Raw genomic sequence first — 14112 nt, 5'->3', positions numbered from 1 at the left:
TATTGGGAGTGAGGTAGCATACAGGCTCAGTGTTGGCAGTCAGCTCTGCCAAAGCATGTCATGCAAGCCAAGAGCAGCTCTCACATATGATGAGCAGGATGTGGGAACCAAATCACTGGTTTGGCACTGGCAGCCCTTGCAAAGCTATTTCCAAGCTATGCATTGAGAGAAAAAGAGGTCACCAAATTGCTTGTTTCCAATTAGCATATGCTTCAGCACTGAAGCAGACTGTGACACATGGGGCCATGTTACACAGGGACATGGCACTGTCTGGAATCTACTCAGGAACAAAAGGAGAAAATATGCATATTTTCAGTATTGGGAAAAGAGGAATGCAGTAGTAACTGTTCATGCAAGAAAGGTTATACATAAACCAGCCAATACAAATACAGGCAGTAGCTCACCCTACAGGGAAAGGAAGGGGAGGAGGAACCCCTTGTTTCTTGTTTCTGGGTTGACCATTAACACCACCACTGTCCTCCTCGGAGCCAATGAGCCCCTTTTTCCTCCATGCTGGGTGGTGAGATTAATTCCAGAATTAACTTAAGCATGGGGAGACTCCTCTCTGCTCCCCCAGACAACACTTCAGACTGAGCCTGTGCTCTGCACAGGAAGGAATGCTCAGCCTCACGCATCTTTGTACTGCATTCATTGCCTGTGTCCAAAGGTTCAGTCGTCCTTCTATTTGGTCCCATTTCCCAATATGACACACTGGAGAAAGTAACCATGGATGGGTGTTAGGGCTTATGGGATAGGCTGTGCTGTGTGTTAGGAGCACGTATGAAAGCATCTGAGCTCACAAGAGAAACTCAGCAGTTCCAAGATGGTGTTTTTTCTTTCAGTGTTCTAGTTAATTATAGTATACCTCCCTTCTCCCCACCAGAAATCCCCTCTGTCCTTTCCATTACCGTGCTATTAAGCGTATCACACTGACAGGTGACAAATGAAGCCTACGTTGGTTCACCACACTGACCCTTCTTGGCGGGTTTGCTGGCCTGGGCCTGACCTTTTCTTGCAGGCTAAGCAAATTTTCCTTCTCTGGTATTCTGCTCACAGGGTGCTATGCTGTGGCAAAGCACTGAAGTTAGAAGCTTCTCACTTCCCATTATGGGATTAGGAATCCTCCTCTCCTGGCACCTCAATCATCAGGAAAGAGCAGATACAACAGAACATACAGATTATTCATTGGTAAGTCTGTAAGATTCTTTTTCTAGGCACAGGAAAAAGGGGCTGAGGGGAAATTGAAGCATTGCTGCAGTGTCACCCTGCAATGCCATCCATCCCCTCCAAACAATGGTACTGTGTTTCTCCCAAAATACTGAATTTTTCTGTGCAGCTTTCAGCAAACACAAGTTTTCAAAAAGAACTGGTCAGCAACTGTCTGCTTTCATGATAACTTGCAAAGAAGGGCGCAGGAGGGGCGATTTGTGCCTGGTACAAAAACAAACCACAAAGACATTCCATGCAGCAGACACACACAAGGCTGAGCTCTGCACATCAGAATGCTCCCCAGAGAAGGAGTCACAGAATCAAAGCAGAAGAGCAGTGATACAAATAGCCTGACTTTTCAAACACATCAAAGGCCAGAAAACAAGTCCCTCTCAACCCCAGGGACCAAGATAGAAAAGATCTAATAAAGAATTCAAATGCCATAATCACATAATCCAATAAGCTACAGTTAAACCAAAACATCTCTTTAGCAAACATCCAGGAGTGGAAGAGGAAAGGCTCCAAAGTGCTAGGCACGGATGGCTCCCTTTGCAGCTCCCTGTTAACACATCACCTCCTGTCAGTGGGACAAATCCAAAGGTTTGATCTTGGTATTAAATTCCCACATGGGAGAATGAAAAAGGGAGATCATCTCAAAAAAAAAAAAAAAGAAATAGCAGATTGAGTTGCTGAGAGCTGAGCAGTGCAGAATGCATGCTGGACTAACTTGCCATGGAGGACACAGGTTAAGATATCTAAGTTGGAAAGATGAGAAAGGCTAGAGGTTGGAAAAGGAAAAGGGAAGAAAACCATCCTTTCCAGACTATTGACAAGGTAAGTCCCTGTCTGTATCCTCCCACAGTACTGCACCCCTTGTTTCCATTTTATTCTGGATACCTTCCTTCCTCTCTTCCAGCCCCTTGCTATCTCTGAGTCTCTCTCTTGTACTCATTCCACCCAAGTATTTGCTCCCTCAGGTGCATCTTTTCCATCATCTTCCTGCCAAATGTGCTAAGCAATAAAATGACCTTTACTCTGCCACTGTCAGCAGTGCCAGCTGCACCGATTATTACAAGTCTGAGGCAGGATGACTGTGATGCTCAGAAAGATCTCCCTTCGACATTGGTATCAGAGGGTAGTAAGGCACTGGTAGAGGTTGTTCAAAGAAGTGGTGAATGCTCCATCCCTGGCAGTGTTCAAGGCCAGGTTAGACAGGGCTTGGGCAACGTGGTCTAGTGTGAGGTGTCCCTGTCCATGGCGGGGGGTTGGAACTAGTAAGGTCTTTCCAACCCAAACCATTGGTATCAGCCAGTGGTATCAGTATCAGCCAGGAACTCTGTCTCTCCTTTGACATTCTAGGTAGGACTATCCACCTTCCAAGCTCAGACATGTGGGACACGAGCAGACCTAGAGGGAAATTCTGATGTTGCCTGACAATGAAAGATCTAGACTTACAGTCTTCCCGTTGACAGAATGCCCATCCTTGGCCCAACATGAATAATCAGGGAGAACAAGTTTTGCTGACATACGCATCCCTTAAGTATTTGCTTTTACACCAGCTGTGGAGTACAGTCAGTGAGCAGAGAGCAGTAAATCTCTCTCAAACACAGCAGGAGATGGCAGCATCAGAAAGGGTCATTTCCTCTTGCCAAGACCAGAACAGGCAAGTACCATTCAATGGGTACAAAGGCAAAGGCAAAGGGGCCTCAACTCCACTGATATGTTTGTATATACAGATGCTTCTGCAGAATCTTAATATTGTCCAGTGAATATATAAGTAGTAGAATTAACATTCATAAATACATCAACCTTGTGCTGGCATATTCCATCCTTTTGACCTCCTTTCCTGTACTGTTAGCTCTTCTTCTATGGTAGAAGCCACGTATCTCTGTTTTCTCTGAGAGTGTATTCCCGTGAAATACCTTATAAAGTGCTTTGCTAAAATCTAGCTCGGTGATATCTGATGACAATCCAAGACAGGCAAGTTTTCTTATTAAACAAATACATTAAATTAGTTGTAGACACAGGGACAATATAGACCTTGTTGACTCAAATATTGCTGCAGAGCCCTAGAATGCAACATGCATGCTCACACCAGCAGCAGTTTCAGATCTGATACCTCAGTTTTCACAGCAAGTGCAAAGTATAGGCACCTTCACAAAGTGCTGGCAAGGCATGAGGAGGAATGCTGGAGTCCAATGAAAAAGCACTTTTTCTTTTCTGTAAGTAATCATTATGGAGGGGAGCACAGCTCAATGCAGCCATTATAATTCTAAGAGTGGGAATTAACTTATTGGAAAAGGTTGGGCAGTAACCCAGACACATGACCCCCATATGGAATAAAGCCAGAAAGGGTCATCAACTCTTTTTAAACTCCTTGCTTTATGCAATATGAAATCATTTACTGTTGATGCAAAACATGACAGCACTTGCATAGGTTATTCAAGAAAAATCCATTACCTTGATGTGCCACATACGTATCTCTGCCACAGAGCAGTGTGCATGAGCACGTTCACAGCAATTGTACAGTGAATTTCAGGAAGAGGGATAGAGCAGAAATGGTGAATTGTTACATATGATCTTTCACATGGTGAGTTACCAGTTGATTTATGTAGTAAGAGTCCCAGGGAGTTAGTTCATGATAAATTCATGAGGCATGTCCTTTTGATCACACAGTGCTCGTCTTATGTCTTGCTGTTTCCAGCTCCCTCTTTATCCACCTTCTGGAGACTGTATCATACCCCACATGGCAAATGGATGCTATAGACAGTAATAATTATAGTTTGCAACCACTCAGTACCCAGAAATAATGTTCCACAGCTAGCTTCAGGACACAAAGGCATCCCGGGGTTATCTTTACTGGGACACTTACATAGCAGGAAGAGCCAGGATGGCATTACAACAGTGGCATGAAGGTAACAGTTGCATGACAAAGCAATGGAACCTGGAGAACTGCCCAAACTTGGCATATCTACAAATCAGAATCTGCCTCTGCAGATTTTTGGCAAATAGTGACCTGTGGGAAAACTGTGGCTTTTCAGCACAGACGGAGTTTGGTGGGAAGGAGAGCAGAGTCTCTGGCATTGAACCAATTGCTATGGTCTAAAGGACTGTAATGAGGACACATTCCAGAGTCACAAGGCCATGTCCACCACTGGGCAGGGAGCGCTGGCTTGAAGCACACATGCTCTAGTGAGAGTAACCAGACCAGATAAATCACATAATGATCTGTGTCTCGTTCTCCCCATCTGTAAGACTTTATAGCAGAAAGACACATAGACAGGAGAGGAACTAGTGAGCTAAGGACTGTGTACAAGGCTTGAACATTCTTGGTGGGAGGGATAAGCCAACCAGGAGACATTTCCTTACATCAAACACCCAGTGCACCACCATTTGGTAAAGAGAGGTCCTTTGGTATCCAGATACTCAGCTCTAATTTTGTGTGTGGTACAAGAACCCTTGTCCTTCTAAACATCCTCAATAACTGTGGCACTTTGAGAGACACAATAATTAGCATTAATTGCCAGTTCATCCTCTAATAATGTACAACATGCTCATTAACCCAATTAACCCCACACAGAACAAGCACTATCACAAACAATGCAACTGATGCGGAGGGGAATGGCTGCTTGACAGCCCTGCCACATCCCAGCGTGCTGACATGACACTTGCAAAGGCTGAAGGCAAGTCCCAGAAGCAGGACCCCCGCCCAGCTTGGATACAGGGCATGCTGCCACCTGACCCAGTGCGTTGGCCACAAGCCTGGCTTTCCCCAGCCCCTGTCTCAGGGCAATAGAGGAGTTTCTCCTCCCCCAAGGTTTTGCCTGGAATGGGCCAGTACATTAATTAAGCACTATGTATCAACAACCCCATGCACACACCTCACTTCTCCAACCCCCTCTCCCTGGTAAGAGTCTCAGGTGGGATTCACTAGCCCGCTTTTGCTGCTGCTTAATTCAGTCAGACTGTTAAATAATTCAGCAGGCACTCAGCCAACAAACAAATAGGCAGGCAGCACAAATGGCCAGACAGGGAGATGGAAGAATGAGAGACAGAAAGAAAAAACAAATGAGAGAATGACAGGCTTTGCGGACTTCAAGCAAGAAGCTGTTCCTACTTCATCCACTGCAGTTACACTCTCATCCCCTAAAGAAGGGAGGAGTCTACTTGTCTGACACTGCCATGAGCTACCGACAACCTACTGGTTGGGGCCCAACTGAATGGCCACCCAGCCTTTTGCTTCACTTTTAGGGAGAGCTTCAGTGCCCTGCTAAGCTCTTCTGCTTTGAAATCTCTCTGTGAGGGTACCATCAGCTTCTGAGCTAGAGCTGGACATGTGCAAGTCTGCATCACTGACTCAAGTATGCTTAGGCCTCTCATTTCCCAGCTGTAAAAGAGATGATGAAGATCCTTCCCAATCAAGGTCTCAGCAAGTCCAATAACCAGGCGCAATGCTGAGAGTCTGACCATTCTTCTGATGGAATGCCAAGCCTTGGCACTTCAAGTCCTGGGATCACAGCAATTTCAACATGAGGCTCTTCACACTGCCCTCTGTTACAGACAGACTGACTGTTTTGCTGACCTTCCCAACATAATGCAGCTCATCAAGTGACCCAGCTGAGAAGAGCTTCCCATTCTGGCAGTTTTGTGCACAGCTCACACCATTTAGGTTACCTGCATGAGCAGCCTGTGGGACTCTCACATCCATGTGGGAAGCTAACCTTGCAGAAGGTGGTTGGAGAGTGGATGCATTATGGTGTTAAGCAGCATCAGTGAAATGCAGCTATCAAAGATGTCACAAACTCCTGATTTTAGTTGGAGGACCCAGCACAAGGCCAAGATGCTACCCATTTTGCTATCCTGTGTGCAGATGTAGGAACCATCTGTCAGGAACTGGCAGCAGAAAAGAGGGAAGACACACTGATCCTCACAAGTGTTTCCAAACTACAGTAGAAGCTGACTCTCCATCAGCTTCCTGGGCTGCTTCTCCATCACATCAACATGCAGAAACTGAGCAGATAGCAAGCACTAACTTGCAGAATATCAGTTCTCAGGCATGAGATTCCCTATCCCCAGCCAAAGAGAAAGCTACAAGCATTATAGGAATCTGCATCAAAGAGGCTTGCTGCACCTCATCCTGTTAAACAGTCCCATTTGGCCTCACAGACATTCTATAGAATAGGACCTTTCCAGAAGTACCCATTTATTTTATTTCTATAATCTACCCATATCTGTTGCTTCCCCTGATCTGGCCTGGTGTCAGTTTTACACAACACTTGTGGCAGAGAATGTTTGGCTGAACTATTACAGCATAAAAAAGGAAAGTTCACCTCACATTTATCCTGCCCAGAGTCCTGCCCCTATGACCAAGCAATGCCTGATCACATGAAGGGTCCTAAGAATGAAATGTCTAAAATGTGAATAAAAATATACAATCTCTCATTAAAATCAGCTACAGCGTTGCAGCCTTGCAAGGTAACGTGTACCTGCATTTCAAAAAGACCCCCAGGGTTTTCTGGAGAGCTACAGACTCAAATGCTGTAAGCCGGTAAATTAATTTAGAGGTTAATTAAATATAGGAACAGTGACAGTGCTATTCCATGATGGGCTATGAACTGAGGGGTTTTTAAATTAATCTTTTAGAATTCTCGGACTCCATCCATGAATACAGAAATAGACATAATACCAGCAAGCACCAGAAATATAAATTCCAGCCTTACACGAAAGGTGACTTCCACAGAAAACATACTCCAAGGAGAGCTAAGCTTTGGGATCATTCAGGGACAATACTCCACTAATCTGTCTACAAAACCAAACAGTAAACCAGAACATTTTGTAGTGGGGTTTTCTGTGATGCTTAACCTTAAAATAATAATGAAGCTTTTATGAATGATACTTTGAATGAGTTTTCTACACACATGACAAATTAGCATAAGATAACCATATGAATACAGCTAGTTTGTTTTAGCTGGCCATCTGAGCAGCCTATGAAAATACCAATGTATGATGTTACCAACTCAGGAAACTCCCATGCACCAGAAATTTGCCAAAATAAAATCCAGATCTCCAAGTACTATTGGGAGTCAACAGTGTTACCAAAAAGACTTGTGTCTCAATCTGCTGGAATCCCTCTAGGCCATGACCAGCTTAGGATGCAAGAAAAGCAGGCATTTGGGGGTAGCTTATACACGGTGTGCTCATTAGGTGAATGCCCTCACTCTGTGCTGACTCCTTGCTACAAGATATTCAGCCAGTTTGCATGTGAGGATTGTCACTGAGCCGTAATTGAAAGACATGAATTTCAAAGGAAGTGACAGAGCATGGTACATATCTTAGATTATCAGTTCCCTGAATCTACCCTTGGAGCCACATAATTACATGATAGCTGCCAAACATCAGGATGCAGAAATACTCTTTGCAAGAGCAGAAGACATGCATGTTGGTTTACTAACATGCTTCATGTGGACATCCTCTGAGTCTCACTGAAATGGATGAAAAAAGCTATGAAAAAGTAACTTCAGTAGGTGCACATACACAGTAATTAGAGGATAACAAAGCTTTTTCAAGCTAGGGAATACCTAAGCAGTTCCTGTAACAAAATACAAAAAAGAGAAAGAAGCAGCAAACAACAGCCACTGCTTGATGAACAGTCGCAGAGTTGTGCCTGCTAGACCCTGTATAATTTAAAGATCAGGAGCCCAGAGAGACAGTCCAGGAGAAACAGACACCTTCTGCTGGTGAGTACCCAGTCAGCTGCGGAGAAAGCAAAATGCTCCTCCAGACAAGGCTGCCCCTGTAGCGGCTGAGCCGCCATTGCACTACGGTGTGGTGGCAGCGTGGCAAGGTGTGCTCAATGACTCCCTGTCAAGTGTTTAGTTACCTACCACCCACAGTGACAACGGGTTAAAAGGGACGCTGGGCTACCACTAACCAGGTTTAGATACTACTGCTTTTGGGTTTGTTCCTGGACCCACCTTGAGTGAGCAGTGAAGTCACACAAAACCTTCTTAGTGCAGTTCTCAGCAGGGATGTGCAAACCCCGTCTGGTTTTGGCTCAGGCAGGGCCATATTCCCTGAACTTCAGTCTGAGATTTGTTTCAAATACACACAGGCCCTCCAAGTGCAGCCACAGCCAAGTTCAGCCTGGTTGCAAGTCAAATGTTCAGATGGTTTCCACCCCAAATTGTAAATCCCACCCTGTCACCTGGAGCTGAGCCCATTCTGCTCAAACCTCAGCCTGCGTTTGGGGGAAACTTGACCCTCGTTCACTGAAAGGTTTGCAAACCCAGCCCGTGTTCTGGGTTTGTCACAAACCCTCCAGAACAGCCAAAATGCCCTTGGGTTTAGGGTTCATCTGGACCTTGTTGCCAGAGTCATGGTGTCATCTAGTGGTGACAGCTTGTATGGACAGAGACATAGCACTCCCCAGTCAGTGTAGCGCAATTTCAGGTCCAGTGAATACCTTTCTCCCAAAGTACATCAACTTTCTGAGAGGCAGAACAGGCTCACCATTTGAGGAAAGGCCATCTACACCTCGAGAAAAGCTTATTGCAAAAGCTGCCTAATAAAGTGAAGGGCAAGCTTTGCTTTTTGTATCACTTCTACACAACTAGTAGATACAAAGTCCTGGGAAATGAGAAAACCACAATAACTTTGAGGGATAGGAATCTGCAGCAGGCTCAGTTGTAAGTAAGTTTTAAATCAGAGTTAGTGTATAAGTTGCATCTGCTGAAAAGTACTTTTACCTATACTGCTACAAATAATGCTAAAAATCCTAGTAACAGGAAAAAAAGTTCTACGATTTCCATTAGTAGTTTGTGAGCTCTCTTGCATAGACGCACAAATGTGCTCAGTAATGAAAAAATGGCATCTGATTTTTGGATTCCCAATTTACATCCTATTGGGCTCATGCTCCCTAGCTGCTTTGAGTAGCCAAAGCAGCTCCCAAATCCAGAGCACATCTTTTGCAAGAAATCAAGCTCCTTATGTCTCGCTTCAAGCACTTCTAAAGGGATTTGGTCTACTATATATCCCATGTAACAAGGTTACAGCAACATGAATTCCTGCTCCTCGGTGAAGCTGGGAACTGATGTACCTGCTCTTAAGTCTGCTCTGGTTTTAAGGAAGATTTAAGCTTAGAAATTTTACCTTTCAGCTGAGACAAAGCAGAAACACAAACACAATTGGTTTTCCAGGCTCAGCTGATGGGTAGGAACTCGGTTACATCAGCCCTGTTCCCATAGCCTCAGGCACTGCACTGAGTCACTTGTCCCATAAGCTGATAAAAGCTGTATCTCAAAGGAAAGAAAATTCTCTTCAAATTGGAAGAAGAATCACAGTGTCAGCAGAAAGGCAGGGGAAAAAAATAATTTCAGCACTGTACCAGAAACCAACAGGGCTTTCAGGTTCCTGAGGTCTTTCTGAGGTTTCATCAGGGATCCAGCTCGGGTATTTCTATGGCAGGTTTGTCTTCTTACCTACAGCTTAATCCCTCCCTCTGATCTAGTCATCTTGTCTGCAAGCTAATGAGCTTGGAATTACTGTATGTTTGTGTGCCTCTCTGTTTAAACCCTGATCTGTGACAGAGCCACAGCTGCAGTTGGACTTGCTTGATTCTTTATTATCTGGGGTTGCAACCTAAAGACCAGGCTTGATGCTAAAAACATTGAAATTCAAATCCCAGTTTATATGTGGGGTAAGAAGGAGAAAGCACTTTTCAGAGCACAGGTTTCTATTGGGAACCATCCCTAGACAACACTTTTTAAACCTGGTAACAGCACAGACCATGGTAGAGGACTCATGGCAGAGAATCCCAAACACCGCATCCCACCTTTGTCACAGACAGCATAGGGAAGACTATTAAATACTACTTGACTATACTCAGAATGACCACAGGAATTATGAATAAGCTGGAGCAAAGTGTTTTCTCTTCTTGGACCTGTTTTCTTTCCCCATCTTAACAGGTGTTGGGCTAATTCTGTGAGGCTTCACAGTGCCATCTACAACACTGTATCTATTGCAAAAGCAAAGCCCAAGGCAAATTGCTCAAAGGTAAGAGATATTGTTGCATGGGAAGGTTTTTATTTTTTAGTAAGTACTCATGAACCTTAAAATAACAACTTACAGAGCCTACATGTAGAGTACCTTTCACCCCAAAGCTCCTTTCCAAAAGCACAGAACCACAAAAACGTAGCTGTCTCTGGAGCTGAATACAGCTGCTGTTCACCCAGCCCAGCACAATAATAACATGGAGAACTACTGCACTGTCCACGACAAACATCTGTGTTTTTCTGGTAAATGCATTATGAATTTCTGCACACTTGCTATACCAAAGGAGACTCATATATATATTCAAAGGCTTCACCTGAGACAACAGTGCAGAGTCAGCAAAATGTATTTCCTTTATGTCCCTCGGAAGGTCAAAAACCTCAGCAGAATATGCCAGAATACAAACTGCCAGGCTCTTGAGCAATTTCATATCTGATATTCAGGTACTCGCTAGCTCTACCACTCAGTGGCTGCCGTGACAGATATGTCACAGCTAAAGGTCACGGCAAGGTTTTTCCCTGCCAGAGTTGCTGGCTTTACAGGAAAGGCACATTTGTTTCCCCCCGTGGCTAGAGCCGCGTGTCCCAGGCACCATGGCTTGTTTCGGAGTGCCCTCTGCCGCCCAGCCCACAAAGCTGTGAGGCTGCAGTTAATGAAGCCGAGAAAATTAGCGGGATCCCAGTTAAGCAGAGGCAGCAATCAGCACCATTCAGCCTCACATGCAGCGCAGAGTTGAGACCTGAGATCAGCATCTGACTCTAATTACCAGAGCTCTAGAGGCAACACGTTTGGAAAGCACTGCCACCTACCAAGGCTGCAAAGACAATTTTCAGGCCTGTTTTCTGGGGCAACTGTACCTCAGGTGTTACCTACCACACCTCACAAAGCTCCTGCCCAGTTGTTCTCACCTGGGATCCAGAGCACAGCAAAGCAGAGTTTGTTTTGCCAGCCTGGCACTGCAAAACTGAGACAACTTGCTTAAGAACAGACCAAGACACATTCCTAGCTCCGTATGTGTCGCCAGCAAGTGGTTTTCAATTCCCAAAGACATGTGTGGGGTGTTAGGGTATGTAACATAGTCTTCATATGGGACTTGCATCCACACTCCCAACAAGCACTCCCAATTCCCTTCTTCTGGCTGCCATGCATCCCTTGGGAAGAAATACCTGAATGCAGTAAAGTAGGTAACTTCAGGTTCCCTTCAGTTAACTGCTAGCATTGTCTGCCTACGTGATTAACTGTGTCACTGTGTCATCCTCTCTGTTCTGCTCTCCCCGGGCAGGGAGCAGAGCCACGCATAGTATTCCTAAACCTGAACATAAGCACGTGTGCAGTTTCTTGCTGCTACAGTAAGCAATGAGGCTCTAACTATGGCCATGCTGACCCTGGAGAAGGACATATTAAGAGTAATAAAACTCAGAGCAACACTACCACTGCCTTTGGACAACTGATACCGTACCAGAAATAAACACAAAGGCATTGCCTCGAACTGCAAAGCTTTAGTAACAGGGCTGCTGAAGTTGCAATTGCCCATCAGAACAGTTGTATTGGGGAGGTTGTGCTATTTAATAAGCCAGCTGATGCCAGGACTGCAAGTTATCATAGCACATCTACTTTTGCCAGTGAAGCAGCCTATCTAGTAAGTACTGAGCCACGTGTTGCCCAGCAGATTCTAGTCCTTGTTATACACGGGACAAGCAAAAATGCCATGATGTCTCAACACCAAGCAGCATAGGTGCAGTACTTTTCATAAAGTCAAAGAATTATTAATCATGCTCTTAAGCTGTATCTATGTTTAGGACAAATTCCTTTACTGCTCTTTTTCTCACAGCATTCATTGTGGAAGCAAGGGGAAAGGATGGACATACCTATGGTGAAAAAAAAAAGTCTAATCTAAACTGTTCTCTTGGCTACAATCCCTTTTGCCCTCTCCAGCATTTTCCAAAGAGGACTCTGGCTACTCTTCCCATGTTTGCTTAGCTCCATGGCTTCTTTACCAAATTCCCATTCCCTGTCAGTACCAACCCTGATGCTATGCAGCATTTGCTGGATGTCTGCAGGGGGTACCAGGACCAGCCAGAACATCACACAGGCACGTTGTGCTAATGGAGGTGGATTGCTGAGCTTCAGTCTCCAACACACATAATGAGATTAGCATTTGAATAGTGCTGATCAAGTTACCAGTAGCACTGAACCCCGGGTCCATCAGATGCAAATGAATCACTATAAATTTTGCTCCTTTCTTAAGGGCTCTTTATATGCATGGCCAACACAGCAAGAACCACAGTGGGTATAGCCAGGGAAGTCTGTCTCTCACCATGACCTGAAATTTCTGAGAGTGAAGAAGCCATAGGAGCATCTTTTATAAAAAGAATTTCATCTAAGAAAGAGCATTCCCCCTCTCCCTCCTCCTGTTGATGCCTCTTTTCTCCCAGGGCTGTGGAGGCATCAGGACATACTCCAGCATCAGGTTCAGGAACAAAAACCTTCAGAATACCTTCATGGAGGTCTTAATTCTCTACGTTATTAATTACCTGAGCAATTTCTGAAAGTTCTGTCAGCCTCCTGGCATAAAGGACGCATCCTTCTCTGATGGGAGGATGAAGGTGAAGTAAGTCTATGCTGTCTCCAACTGCATTGATTCAGTCCCTCTGAAGTGGTTGCAGTATTCTAGAGTGTCTTGGTATTCTTGCCTCCTCAGTATATCTGGAAGAAACTACAGAACAGATCCCATTTAGGAAGAATCATCTTTAGGATGCCTTGCATGATTAAATGCAAACTGTCTAATTCTCTCTGTATCTCAACAGATGCTCAAGCATAGGGGAGTTTTCTCCCACCTCTATGCTGTGGGCAGGAAGCCTGAGAGGAGGGGAAGCAGGCATATCAACCTGTGAAAATGAAATCTGCAGATTGCAGCAGGTGAGCTTTGGCACACACCGTCACCAGAAACCACAACAAGAAAAGAAGTCACAAGTGCTTGTCACTCCTACTAACATGAAGTTTTAACATGTTCATGAAGTTTCTACAAGCTTTACAGCAGAAGAAATTATACAACTGAGATACATCAAATGCAATAATCTGATAGTTTTTAAGAAGATAACTGCAAAGGAGCTTGTTCTTGTAGTATCTCCAATTGACCTCTACACGCAACTGGCTCCAGCTGCTTTCATTTCATTTCTCTGAACACACCTAACAGAAGAAAATAAGACCATGTCAGCTCTCTATCCAGCCTAACTCAAATACAGAAAATAAGGGAGCACTGTGAAGAACACTCAAACTCATTCACTTCCCAATACCAAACTCTGACTTTAATTGCAGTCTAGCAGGTTCTATGCATCTTATGTTAGAACACACAACAACTGCTATGTGGGTTGAAATTTGCAACTGGGAGTAACCTTTTGAAATCCAGCATTAGCAGAGCTGTTTATTATTCCTAATACAGTTATTTGCCAGCTGACACCCACTTCTAATCTCAAATATTTCTAACAATACTACTACAGGCATTTATTGAGAAGTTTACACCTAATCATGTTCGTTTATTCCATACCCATTCAGAAGAATAACCTCTGATGCCATCTCCATTTATGCTAGCTCTTAATTGATCTTCTCATCATAACTGCTTGAGACACTCATTTGGGCTTTCATTTTACACAGTACATTTATTTTGAGATGCAGAAAAGGAAAATACATACACACAAGCATTAACTTGAATTTGCAAAACATTAGAATTCCTCACCACCTCCCAAGAGAAAAGAAGAAAACTTATCTCATCACTCCACCTGCTCCCTGTTACCGGAAAGGCGTGAGGAAGCATACTACATTTGTAGTGTCAATCAGTTCCTTTTCCTACAGATC

At 44.3% G+C, this 14112-nt stretch overlaps 1 long non-coding RNA gene across 4 annotated transcripts in view; it reads right to left on the bottom strand.

Annotated features, from left to right (window-relative positions):
• The window catches only part of LOC133275580 (uncharacterized), a 218879-nt gene that overhangs the window by 204151 nt on the left and 616 nt on the right, over positions 1–14112 (bottom strand). For all 4 annotated transcript variants that reach the window (XR_009745600.1, XR_009745603.1, XR_009745602.1 and 1 more), the window contains exon 2: positions 12792–12973. This is a non-coding gene — a long non-coding RNA (uncharacterized LOC133275580). The remainder of the gene's footprint in view (positions 1–12791; positions 12974–14112) is intronic.

This window comes from Pezoporus flaviventris, unplaced genomic scaffold (genome assembly GCF_033815535.1).
Source record: "Pezoporus flaviventris isolate CSIRO_AGI_PZ_B2104156 unplaced genomic scaffold, CSIRO_AGI_Pfla_v1 ptg000041l, whole genome shotgun sequence".
NCBI classification, from domain to species: Eukaryota; Metazoa; Chordata; class Aves; order Psittaciformes; family Psittacidae; genus Pezoporus; species Pezoporus flaviventris.
Note: the sequence above shows the minus strand (reverse complement) of the source record. Positions and strands in the feature narration are given on the sequence as shown.